The sequence below is a fragment of the Molothrus ater genome, chromosome 2, assembly GCF_012460135.2.
Source record: "Molothrus ater isolate BHLD 08-10-18 breed brown headed cowbird chromosome 2, BPBGC_Mater_1.1, whole genome shotgun sequence".
NCBI classification, from domain to species: Eukaryota; Metazoa; Chordata; class Aves; order Passeriformes; family Icteridae; genus Molothrus; species Molothrus ater.
Window position 1 is genome coordinate 97,019,186 of NC_050479.2, and position 13,855 is coordinate 97,033,040.

General features: G+C 38.1%; 1 long non-coding RNA gene across 1 annotated transcript in view; it reads left to right on the top strand.

The window, feature by feature from the left end:
- The window catches only part of LOC118687960 (uncharacterized), a 115,693-nt gene extending 108,267 nt beyond the window's left edge, over positions 1–7,426 (top strand). The window contains exon 6 of the long non-coding RNA XR_004980421.2: positions 7,234–7,426. This is a non-coding gene — a long non-coding RNA (uncharacterized LOC118687960). The remainder of the gene's footprint in view (positions 1–7,233) is intronic.
- Positions 7,427–13,855: the final 6,429 nt, after the last annotated feature.

A 13,855-nucleotide genomic window follows, 5' to 3' on the forward strand; every position in this document is an offset into this window, starting at 1 on the left:
AGCTGTTTTCCCTTATTCTTGCAACATTATCCCAGAGATGCTGCCACCATCGCTGATGGGCTCAGCTCTGGCCAGCAGCAGGTCTCTTTGGAGCCACCTGAAGTTGGCTCTATCAAACTTGTGGAGGAAACTTCTGGCAAATTCTTACACAACCCAACCCTGTGCCCTTCCCAACACTCCTAAACCTTGTCACTCAAACCCAATACACAGGGTTTTCTGAATGGGTGCTTTCCTGCCCTACTCCATCAGACCACAGTCGCCATTGCTTATGAAAAGATAGTAGAGGTGTAGTTTTTCACATACAGGATGACTTTTCCTTCCCCAAACTATTTGTTGTTCTCTTCTCCCACCAAAGACACCCTCAGCATCTTTCTCTCAAGGTTGTGTACTTTTCTTCATGTTGTGTCAAACCATCCTTCTTTGTCAATGACCTGAGTTTCTTCCAGCCAGATTTGTCTGCAGGCATAACCCTTCTCACACAGCAAATACTGTGCCACAGTCTTCCTTGACAGCCAGTTCTAGTTCCTGAGTGCCTTGAGGTGATGCTGATTAAGTTCGCCAGCTTGAATAAAGCCAAGCCAAATTCAGATCTTATGAGACCTTAGCTTTGTTTGTGCTGACTGACACATGAAAAATGAACCAGGAAAAAAATAGTTGAAATAAGCAGGCACACTCGTTTCTGCTGACTGTTGAGGTTTACCATAAAAGCCTTCAAACCCTAGCTTGTTACCCCTCAAGACTGGGGGATGAAGAGATTGAGAGCAACCCTGCTGAGGAGGACTTGAGAATGCTAATGGATGAAAATCTGTCCATGGCTCAGCAATGTGTGCCCACTGCCCAGAAAGCCAAAGTCTCCTGGGCAGCATCAAAAGCAGCGTGGCCAGCAGGGTGAGGGAGGCACTCTCCTTCACTCTGGTGAGACCCCACCTGAAGTTCTGTGCTCAGTTCTGGTCTCCTCAATATAAGAAGGAAACAGACCTGTCATGGTGGATGCAGAGGAGAGCTACATAAGTTATAGAGAGCTGACACAGCTTTCCAATAAGGACAGGTTGAGAGACTACTTAAAGGAGGCTCATAAAAAAGATGGGACCAGATCTTTTAAAAGGTCCTGCGACACTAGAACAGGTATTGGTTCTAAAATGGAAGAGGTTCAATTCAGATTAGACATAAACACTAAAGTTTTATGAAGGAACTGGTTGCTCAGAGAGGTGGTAGAGGCTCCATCTGCAGAAATATTCATGGTCTGGTTAGAGCAACTTTATCTGGCTGAAGATGTCTTTGGCCATTGCAGGAGAATTGGACTAGACAACCCTTAAAAGTCCCTCCCAACACAAACAGTTCTGTAATGTTCAGAAGTTGATTCACAATAAATTTTGAGGGAAAAGTGGTCAGTACCTGTACCTGTAGGTATGACATATACCCTCCTATGAAGCTTAGACAGTGATTAGTTTTTTGGTTCAAGATGTAGAGAAATCCAACCACATCTCAGGGCAGAGGATGTCTCAGAGCAGAGGCTGCAGTGGGTTGTGAAACAGCAGCAGCATGGATCTGTTAGCAGGACCTTGGCAGAAGTGAGATGTGCCAGTGTCACCTTGATTCTCAGGAGGGTTTCTTGGTGCCTGCTGAGCTCCACACGGACAAGCACAGGGTGGCTGCCACTGTTTGGAATATTAGCTCGAGAGCTCAGCTGAGGGTACATTTCACAACTCATAGACACACACTCAGCAAACAGGTGATGTCAGTGTACACAGGTAGACTTTCTTGGAACCTAAAGATGCTCTGGAAGGCAAATGCAAAATTGTATGGACTATAGCTGACTCTGGGAAAATCTTGCTCCAGTGTGTGCCTGCAGTAGGACATAATTTCCATGGCTTGGGTATATCTGGTTCCACGGCAGTCACAGCTTTATTCTCTCACCTTTTTTTTACTGATATAATATACCCTTTAGACTTTGAAATATTCCACTTAGACAACACAGGCATCTCAGTTTAGGATAACACGTGGTAAATTCCAGGATAATTTTGTAGATAAATCAAAACTTTCTGAGAAGTGTTTGTCCATAACAACTATTTAATATTCTTTAAAATATATGTGTGTACTTTATTATTGTTTTAATAGTGTTGGGGCTGCTAGTACCTTTGTTTTCCATTGCTTTTCCTTGCTTCCTTAAGTAGCTGAATCCTATATTCTGTAAAATTTAGGCATATGTCTTCAAAGAACACTGGCCTGCCTGCATATCAGACATTTGAGTTGGTAGCAGCTGGGAGAAAATCAATGAGTGGTACCCTGTGCTCTTATAATGTCAAAGCTAGAGTGGGGTGGAGAGGGTGCTTATATTCACAGTCTGTTTAAAAGTGGAATGTATCACATTTTTTAAACTTGTTCTTTCTACTGAAAGGGTTTTTTTCCATTTTTCTATTTCAGAGATGAAGTCTCTGGCAAAGAGTAGTGTGAAATTTTAAACAACTTATTTTGAAAAACCATAGGTCTCTAATTATATCTTTAGTTCTTAATTATTTTAAATTCTTTATTTAACTCAACCTATTGAGTCGTTTGTTGAAATAACAAAATGTGCATGTGCAGTTTCTTTCTCACATGGGATAACATAATGGAAAAACTAGAGCATACTATGCCAGGAGAAGATGGTATTATGGCATGCTGCCATCACCTGTCTGTGGCTGTCAAAATTCTTGGTGCAGTGTTTATCACACTGTGTCCATGTATTGATGTGCTCTTAGGTACCATTCATGTGTGTAAATGTGGGAAAAGTGCTGCATGTACTATTTCTATAGGGATCTAGTAATCAACCATTTGCCTTATACTCAACATTGAGGTTCTCATCCTAAGAATCAATTGCAGACCTCAAATGTTGTGATTTGGATATTTTCTTTCAGGCATGGATGGAGTGTCTGCATCAGCACTGATCTTAATACACTCAGCAGCTTAGTCAGAAATGAACATAAGAAAAGACTAAATAAAAAACATGGCCATTCCAGTGATCTTAGCTGTATCAAAAGAAAGTAATCTCTCCCATTTAATGTGTCTTGTGCCTTCAATTAAATCAGATATATCAACAGTTTATGTGACCTTGGATGGTATGGTGGCAAGAAAAACTACAAGCGAGGAAAGAATTAAAAGAGCCAAAGATAATCTAAACTGCTTTTCAGCAGACAGTGCTGACAGCTACACAATAAAAACAACCCCTCCTAGAAAAAATTGATGATCTTGAAAATCATCACAGAAGATCTAATCTTGACTCCTTTTGGTATGCCTACAATTGGAAGGCTGCTGATGCACTGGGGTTTCTGGGCAGAAATCTTTACTCTGCATCCTGATTATTTGCTCTCTGCCTGAAAATTCCATGGAAAAAAACAGGCCTTATAAACGTTCATATTTTTCCACCTTGTTTTCTAAATGAAAGGATGAAAAAGTTGCACATTGTTACTTCTCCTTTCTGTAGACCAATTTTGTTCTTCCCCATCCCTGAAAAGATTCAGCTGAGTTAGAGGACAGGTGAAACTACGCTGGGAGGAAAAAAATGAACTCCACTAATGGAAAATCCAAATAATGTCCTTTGTTTTCATAGTGATTTTGATAGACTGGGTTTGAGGAACAAAGGGATAATTTACATTTGGTATTGCTAAAGATGAAAAATATTTTTTCTTCATTTTAGAAATAAATGGTAACTGTAAAAGAAGAGAATGAACAGTCTCTAAAACTGATTTCTGAAAAGTATAAATAAATTTTATTAAAAAATCCTTCAGAGTGATTTTTTCTGTCAATTTTTTATTAATCTCATATTTTCCAGTAACTTGAACAAAGAATAATTAGATTATAATACTGTGTAAGAACTTGATATTTATGCTCAAAAATATTGCATATCTTTCCTCAAGATTAAACTGCTTATATTTAAAGAAATAGTGTCTCAAGTTATAGCATTTCATTAAGGGATTCTTCCATATCAAAGCCAGGTTTGCAGCATTTGTATTCTGCGAGTTACAGTATTCTGTATGGTGTTTTAACTTGGTTAAGAAGGAGACAAGCTCATCAATAGGGAAATGGTTATTGCATTATAAGTAAGTAAGTAATGGGAAAGGAAGATAAGAAACCTCCTTCTGACATCTCCCCTGGCCATAATCACCTTGTCCTGATATTCTATTTGCTCTTTTTTCCTTCCACTTTGTACCTTCAGCAATTCATGAGGAAATTTTAGAAAAAGATAATCTTCAGGCTGACAGAGAAAGTATGACCACCTTTATGAGATTTATGGAGTTTATGTGTTTTTTGCTCCTTTAGCAAAAAGAAAAAAGGAAAAATAGTGTCATTTTTGTAGTGGTTAACACAGAATAGAATGAAAAATCTGCCCAACCTCTTTCTGATTCCCTTTCTACCCTCATTATAAAGATGTCCCTATATTAAGTCCTATCATCTGACTGTAAAAGACCTAAATGTATCCCCCTTGGCACCCACTGTCAGGCATCTTTGTATAGTAGAAGAAGAGGAGTAATTGGCAATCCTTTGATGATACTTGATTTTCCCTAATGGAATAGTTGTAGAATTCTTCGAGATGTCATTAATAATTGTCAGTATGGGAACTGTTACTGCCTGAAAAGCCCAGGACCATTCAATGATGTAATGGCAGTACGGGCAGCCCTTCCGGCATATTTTTCTTGCCCCAGGAACACTGCTGAATTAGCTGGAAAGGCATATGGACTTTTTATTTTTTCTTAGTGTATGCAATTGTTGTAACAAAATGTCAAACTGTGAAAAATTACCATTGAAGTTAATCAAAGGCTCTTACAGCAGTAAGACCTGAAGGATTTAACTCAGGAGCAATTTATGGTTTCAATCTGACTACACAAGACAACCTTGTAGTTTTGCAAAGGTTGTCTTTATAATCAAAATTGGCTGCTACCTTATAAAAGTGCAGAAATAAGTTTGTGAGGAGGTTATCTCAGAAACAAATGTGTATGGTAAAGAATTTTATTTAATTATCAAATTGAAGACTAATCAGGGAAGAGATTTAATATATATTCAATACCAATTGGTCTGTTTTTAGTCATAGTGACCTAAGGTCAAGAGCCATCCTCTGAGGACACCAAGTTTCATTCTCAATCAAGCAAAAGGCATTTTTGCAAAGTAAACTTTATTCAGCTTTAATTAAAAGCAAGAGTAATCTACGTGACGCTTCTGAAATCCATGTTCAGATGATGTAAGAGTATAGTTGAACACCACATTTTACTTATGAAATGTGTAATAGTAAAACTACTTTGGTGCAGATGCTGTTCTGATATAGAAAGTAAGTTGTGAGTGTGGGTGGTAATATTTACTATTTTCAGACAGTATAAATGCCCAGAAAAAGTTACCCATGATCTTAAAATGGCATTAAGTGGCATTTGGAGTTATGAAAAGACTAATTATTTGGGACTATTAGACTAAAGAAAGATCCTTGTGACTGACTGAAACTTGGTATAGTTTGATGATGTTGCCATGTGGAAATATTTCATTTTATATTTTGCCCACTTTAGATAAATAGATAGTGATACTTTTGTTATCTATCAAAAGAGTGGAGTATATAAATGTGAGCAAACAAAATATGGCACAAATGTTTTTTACAGAGTGTTGGCACAAATGTTTTCAGGAATCTTAATTATAATATTAATTTAAAATAATTAGTGCTCTAGATCACATGATGGTATTAATTGGTGCAGAGGGGTGGAGTGGAAGGAAATACTGGCAAGTGGTGTAGTTCCTCCTCCTGATATTCAAGTGCTTCTGTACAAAGGCAGAGTGTGTTCTTAGTCTGCAGACATATGAGAAAGTTGTCTTTGCTATTGGCTACTGGTCCTGAAATTTCTTATCTCCAAAGATGAAGTTTACCTAACTGACACTTAACAGCACCATCTTACCTTTGGAGACCACTATTAAAACCAAAAGGTGAGGAAGAATAATATAGTTGTCAGCTCAACTGTGAGCTTCACTAGCTGAATGCTGTGTACCAAAGCAAACAAAATGAAATGATGAGTTGTTTTTTTAGAATAGAAAACCTGAATGATAGTGTCAGAAGCAGTTTTCCCAAAGCAACTTACTTATTGGAGGCAAAAAAACCCCAAAACAACCAACAACAAAAACCCATTCTAAAACTGTAAGCATGAATGCTGCTGAAAGAAACTAACACAGGCATTTCAGTAAGAGAGATTTCTTCAGGAATCTCAGAGGCAATGGTAGTTAAATGGAGTGTCCATCCTATGTGTAGCCTGTTGTCAGGAAAAAGGGTAGAACAATATGAGGAGGAGTATGATGAGTAGTTACCCTGAGAGAATGAGTGACAGACATAGTTTGTTTCAGTATCAGAATACATGTTGAAAATTTAAGAAATAGTAAAACATGGGGTGATATTTTTTCTTATTGCCTAATCAATCTATGATACAGCAGCTTGAGATTTTAAAATGAAAAACATTATTCAGACAAAGGGATTTTTGCAGTAAACATCCATCTTCATCTCTGCCATGTATGTGTAATGTAGCCTTTGAGAGATAACTTAAGACTGTAAGCAGTGAATAGTGTCATCAGAGAGTGCAAAACTGTGGAGAAACTGAAAGCTGTGTCTATGTTACAGGTAAGTCAATATACATTTAAACAACATTGCTATAACTGCCTGAAGACAATATGAAAATATTACTAGAGTCTGGATATGACAAGTGACATTTTTCAGTGTTGAGCTCAAGTTGACATATGAATAGAGATGAAAGGAGGAAAAAAGGAAATTCTGCTATTCATCAAAAACTGGAAAGCACATAAAACTGTCAGCTGTAAGAAAAAAAAAAATGGTTACTGCCTTCCTTTTCAGTTGCTGCTGCTTACGAGCCAGCAGAATAAATATTACCCACCATCCATGAAAACACTAGTGGAGTTGTTTTATATTTAATACAACTAGATTTGGTATCTGGGATCGGGCTGTTTGGGGCTGGCATGTTAAAATTTCCGACTAGTACAGAAGCATTCCTCCAGGTCTGCATTGCTGACCATTTCAAAGGCCTCTTTATAGAGCTCTCCCAGTTACTCTTGTTTGAAGAGCAAAAATATACAAGAGAATATTTTCTTTGCAATCAGTCTTATCTCATTATTTCAACTGAATCTGGAGATATTTAGGACTTACAGAATATAAAAAAGGTAGTGAATGTTAATGAATGGAAAGTGTTGATGTGATGTTTTGCTCTGGTTGTATTCCAGGTATCTTCCAAAGCCATCCTATCACTCCACTCTCCAGCTGGACTAGGGAGATAAAAGAAGACATCGTGGTTGAGATAAGGACAGGGAGGTCACTCACTGAGTACCATCACAGGCAAACAGACTCAGCTTGGGAAAATTAATTACATTTATTTCCAATCAAATAAGACCAGATACTGAGAAATAAATAAAAACCTAAAACACCTTCTGCCCACTTCTTCCTTCTTTCTGGAACCAACTTAATTCACAATTCTTCCCTACCTCCTCTCTCCACATGACACAGGGAGATGGGGAATAGGGGCCATGGCCAGTTCATCAAACATCTCTGTTGTGTCTTTCTCCTCACACTCTTTGCCTGCTCCAGTGTGTGGTCCTTCTCAAGGGAGACAGTCCCCCACAAACTTCTCCAACAGCAATCCTTCTCACAGGCTGTAGGTCTTCATGAACTGCTCCAGTGTGAATATTTTTCACAGGCTGCAGGTCTTCAGAAAAAGGCTGGTCCAGTGTGAATCCTGCACAGGGTCGCAAATCTTGCCAGCAAGCCTGCTCCTCCACCTTCCATGGCTCCACAGGTCCTACCAGGAGCCTGCTGCAGTGCCACAGGGTCACAGCTTCCTTTGAGCATCCACCTGCTCTGTGTGAGATGATCCATGCACTGCAGGGGCACCTCTGCCTCACCATGGTCTTCACTATGGGCTGCAGCACGAATTCAGCTCTGGCCCTTGGAGCACCTCCTCCCCTCCCTCACTCACCTTGGTGCCCACAGAGTCGTTATTCTCACATACTCTCTCTCCTCTTTGTGTTTGTTTTTATAGGGGGATTATTTTACCCATCTTAAATATGTTACCCCAGAGTCAATACCTCTGCTGCTGAGGGCTCAGCCTTGCCCAGCAGTGGGTGTGTCTTGCAGCCAGCTGGTGTTGGTTTTATTAGACATGGGCAAAGTTTCTGTCCTCTTTTCACAAAAGAGAAGCCTTCCCCACTCCAAAACCTTGCCCCACAAATATAATACAACTGGTGAAAGTGAATGCAGTCATGCAAATGAACTCAAACTTCCTCAATATGACTGGACAAAACTGATGATCAAGAGCTGCAATTGTCAAGTAAATGCTGAAGCTTACTCCTTCGTGATGGAAAACCAAAAGAGCATAGATGAAAAATTTGTTATTTAATGAACCATCTTTTTAAAATAGATTCCTCGAACAAAAGTTGAAAACTGTTCAGCCATTGTCTGTTCAGTTGTGCAATGTGTGGCACATGAAACCAAGACTGGTTATTTCAGTCCAGTTGCTGATGAACAGTTGCCTGCATGATTAAAATAACCCCTGATGTTCAAGGGTGTTGTATGCAATCTTAAGAGTTGTACCCAGAACTGTATAATCTCCAGCACATGACTTCTTGCTATTTAGAATGGCAAGGAAGTAGAGGACCAGCTGAGATGGTATCAGGGAGTATTCTTTTGTCACTTCAGAAGTGAAACTGCTTCTGTGAAGAAATAAAACTTCAGCTGGTGAGCATGGGACTCAAGATCTTATTCGAAGTTCTCAGAGATTCATGGTTAAATTCAAAAGCAAACTTTTGAACTGAAAGTACTTACAAGGGGAGGAAAATACTGAGCCTTTCCCTGAATTTATAACACTGAATGTCTCATCAGGGACAATACACAAATCCTTGCAAGACTTGCAGCATGGCAGTTCACTGCCCTAGTCAACAACCTGTAATCAAAAGTATAATCCGATTGACTTTACAGTGCTTGTGTCAGGCATTTCACTGAAGCATGGATGTTAAAATTAACACAAGCCTTAAACTTTGAAGGGAGCTAGGATTTGACATTCATTAAAAAGGAAAGTTAGGACTTGGGCACTGAGTTTCAGCATCAGATTCTGCTCCAAGAGATTATAAACACAGTGGTTAGGCATTTTTTCATATGATTAAAGGCTTATATTGCTAGGGATTAATTGCTTTCCATTAGACTCTACCAAGAGCTTGCTTGGGACCATAATTTGAAACAAAATGGCTGATTTCATGTGTCTTTTTACACATAGAAGAAAAGAGAAATGTCTCAGTAAAGGAACCTGTACTGCAGATCTGCTGTCCTATAAAAGAGACAGCAATGTGTAGCAGCTACAAAAACCTCTGAACTTCGATATCTGACTCTGATGTTATAAAGTCTCATTCATTTTATTGCTTGCTGCACAGTGCCAGTCACATTTGAGATCTTTTTCCTGCTGGTGTGAGATGATTTTGTCTAGTTGTTCCTTTGGGTTTTTCCATATTTTTCAATCACCAAAATGACAAGTGACTTAGTGTTTAGTTTAATGTTTTCTGCCATAGGTAAACATTACTTGATTGATTCAGTCATTAACAAGGAAAAGCTAGTAAGGGAAAAAAGGTGCTAAGGAAACCAAACTCAAGGAACCCCCTCAAAGGTGTATGATGGAGACTGTTTTGATTGAATTATTTTTGGTCTCTCCTGTTATTTCTGTGAAGCTCCTACATCTACTTGAAAAATCTCATCCAGCTGAGCTTGCTTTTAGTTGAAAAGACTAATGCATTGTGACACACAAGCAAGGTTTCTTGCACTTAGAAATTATCATTTTGTTTGAAGGAAGCTCAGGGCTTTCACATTTCAGCCATGATTGTGAACACATATAAAATGTATTCCTCTATGGCAGCAACAAGCATAAAGTTTGGCAGCAGAGGATATGTAAATTCTGCTATTCTGCTAGAGAATAGACATTCTGCTATTCATACAATTTTTTGTCCTGTAAGTCTAATATACCTTTTTAATCTTGTTAACATCACTACTCTTTTTAATCTTGTTAACATCACTACTTTCCTAAACTGGAATTTGATGGCTTTTTAAGGCACCTTGGTTTCATACAAAATGAACTCCCTTGCTCCATAACAATAATCATCATATGACTGAGATAATACTCTGATGGCCTATTTATCTTTAATTTATTTTGACATTACTACTGAGCTTGCATAAAAAGACTAGCCTATATCTCTGCTCTAGTATTGCAGTCTGGGAGGATAAGAGAAGACAAGAAATGCATACATGAATAAGATACATGGATTATAATCTAGCCTTACCACCTATTAAGAGTTGAAATGAGCATTTTACTGTCTATATTTAAAAGGTTCTTTTGCTGGCATGGTCTCTGCCAATTACTGTGTTGCAGGTACCACTGGCATGGAACATTATACCTGAAGAGTGCACAGAAATAGCTCATTTTTCTGTCATGTAAAAAAGATAGAAACATTGGTTTGGTTCTGTGTGATTATTTCTGTGTTTTGCCTTACGTGTTTACTGTCCTTCAGTCTCTGAAAATTGTGTGCCCTTTCCTCAAAAGCTGGGCAGAGGCAAATATTTTTTGCAGGAACTGAGAGAAAACATCCTTTTGGTTCCTTTTGTGTTTAAGAATGATAGTAGAGAGATCATATCAACTCTACAATCTGTGCTCTCACCTAATCAGACAGTTTTGAAAAGAGGGCTAAACACAAAGGAAGTTGTAACTTCCCTTGGATTTTCAGACTGGAAATGTACTTTTTATTTTTGTCATCTTTGGTCCCATATAATCAACAAAGCCTGCTAGGACTTACTCTAAGCCAACCAATTGCTCCTCAGAACTATAGAACATTCTCATATCATGCTAAAAAAGTAAAGTTTCCAGATTGTTTGTGAGTTAGAGTAGAAACCCTGATTTTAAACCAACTTATTTGTGAGACACTACTGAAACCTGGTGCCTGTGACACTGTTGCAGAATGAAAAGTCATGGGCAAACTTTAAACTAAAGATCAAGTTCTAAACCGAAGCTTACCTTTGGAGGAAACAGCATGTTATGCAAATAGCATCAAGATTAACCTGATCTATATGCCCAAAGAAACCCAAAAAATCTCGCTTTATCCATATTGGCATATATTTTGCCATGTTATCTCTTCTGTTGATATAAACTGATCTTAAGTAAATAGAATTTTGCATATTAATGTGGATTCTTAGCCTGAACAGCAAAAGATAATATTTTAAAAGTTCATCACATTTTGCCTTATGCTAAGGAAGACTAATCTTAGTATAGCCAGGACATCTGCCAAATGCAATGCCCAAGGAAAATGAAAAAACGTTTCTTTGTTATCTTTTGCTTGCCTATTATTTGGTTTGGGTTTGGTTTGACTAAATATGAGTTGTAGATTTGAAATGTGTGGTATTTATTGTCACAGCAATATTGTCTCTTAAAGCACTTGGTAGTCCAGCCACATATTTTGCTTTTGAAGAAAAGTGCCCTTTTCCAAACCCAAGGCCCTTTGCCATCAACAATTAATACACTGGCATTTGCTAACAGCTTAGTTAATATTTCAGTCCAGAATTTAGATACTCTGATATAACCTCTTCAGTTCCTCCAGCCTTTTGTGTTGTTTTTCACATTTCTTAGTCTGAATCAATGTGAAAGTCATCTTAACCTCAATGGTTCTGTAGCAGCACCAATGTTACTACCATAAATGCTTAATATTGTATTCCCAAAATTTTCTGTTTAGAATTTGATAAGTGTAAGCATTAGACAAAACCACATTTTAAAAATGAATAAACAAATTATATTTTCTATTGAGATACTTAAGCAAATCCCCTCCTTTATTATTACCTATGAAGACTATATGGCTTTTTGTTTTTAGTTGGCAAGATGTGCTGCATTAATGACAAATTGCACTAAGACATTCATATTGACTTTGGACTGTCCCTGAGTTATCAGGGCTTTTACCTAAGGAAAACAAATACTTTCTTAAAAGGATTAGAAATCTTATTTCAAAACAACATTACAGTACTGTTTTGGGACCAAAACCACAGTCATCTCATTAAGTTAATAAATCTCTAAGTTGACAGTCTTCTCTAGATTAAATTTTGTTTGTTAGAACCAATTTTTATCTAAATATTTTAAGAAATATTGACTAAAAGATGGCAAGGTGTACATATTGTGAACAGCTCCCTGGAAAAAAAAGTATCTCTGTGTTGCTTCAGCATTACTTCCCTGCAGTGGAAGCAAATAAAACCAGTAAGAAATAAATGTCTGTAGCAGAAGAAATCTCACTCAGAGACCTAAAAGTCTACATACCAGAAAGTACACGGAGCTCTGTGTTCCTTAGTTGACCGCACTGCTCTGACACAGCAAAGTTCTCTGACAGTCTAGATCTGTATCACTTCACTCGCCTGCAGAAACCAAGCTGCAACACAGATTGAGTTTCCTAGTCTAGCCACAGAAAAAGGGTGTTAGCTTCCATGTTTATGTGTAAAGTAATGTAGGTATTCAAACTGTCAGACACTGGATACTTCAGGAAGCAATTTTTCTGTAGATTAGAGCAAGTTTTCTGTTTAATTGGGTACTGGCATTTTTTAATATATTTTTCAGCTAGCCAAAGGGATCATTCTTGTGAGCTGGGAAACAGAAGAGTGGCACCTGCTTGAGAATGAAAACCATGAGCTGGCTTGTGTTTGCCCCGATATTGTTGATTTTTCTGAAGGCTCTGAAAAGCCCTGATGTACACTAGACAATCCGTATCAAAAACTTTTTCTGCCCTCATTAACTGCTACTGAATTTACAAAAGGATGAATAAAAGCCAGCCTCTGCTTTTGACTGACAAGGAGCTGTCAGCCTCCTGTGTTATAAGAGTGTACCTGGGCTGGTGCCCAGGGCTGGCAGTGCTTCCCAGAGGGATGAACTAAATGTTGCAGTCTGCAGAAAAGCTGTGGTAAAGAAAAAAACTGCAGTTATCAACAGGCTGCTGATGATGTGATGCAGAGTCTCACAGTGTAGCTCTTTGTATCTGAATGTTTGTAGTATTTTTGTCATAAGTTCCACATGGAAAACCTTCTGCAGATGCTATTTTGCTGTTTAGGGTGCACGACATGGGAATGTCTTTCCCAAGTTGGCCATATGGTCAAGTGATCTGAATCTTGTGACCTTCTCCTCCACACCCTAAAAACTCACACTTCTGACAGGGATTGAAAAAGACTGGAAAATAGGCATCAAGCTCCTGACTGCTATTCTTCCAGTGCATACTGCCCATCTTGTTTAATAGACAGCAGCACAGTGTAATTGATCAAGAATAACATATTCTTCCTCTAGATGCAGGAGAGGAATTTTTTTACCTGGAGAAAGGATGATTTACAATAGTTCAGTTTCATTGGTGTTGTCTTTCTGGAACACCAAAAAGAGAGGAATGCAGAGCTAGACATGATTTCTATGCTTGTAGTGGGATCTTGTGCTATTCCTCTAACTCTTTGAGTTCGGAGATGTAGCTTCTAATGACAGTAGGAGAAGGCTGGCCAATAGGTCTCCTTTTCTAGGTTTTGGGTTAGGATTAAGTAGCTCTTGATAATAAAGATTAGATGAGAATTTGCCTGTCTGAACTACAGGTTATTTGTTTTTTAAATTCTCTAGTCAGTTTTTTCCTAGCTGAGAGGTTGTTCCTGTGAATTGTGAGTACAGTGGTTTGTTTCTCATTCCTTCTCTCCCTCAAGAGTGAAATCTTTCTCATTTATTGATTGATTCTTCATTAAACTGTTACAAAAATAATTCCTGAAAGAGTTTTTACTTTTTTCCTTTTAAGTTAAAGATTCTTTTAAATAGGC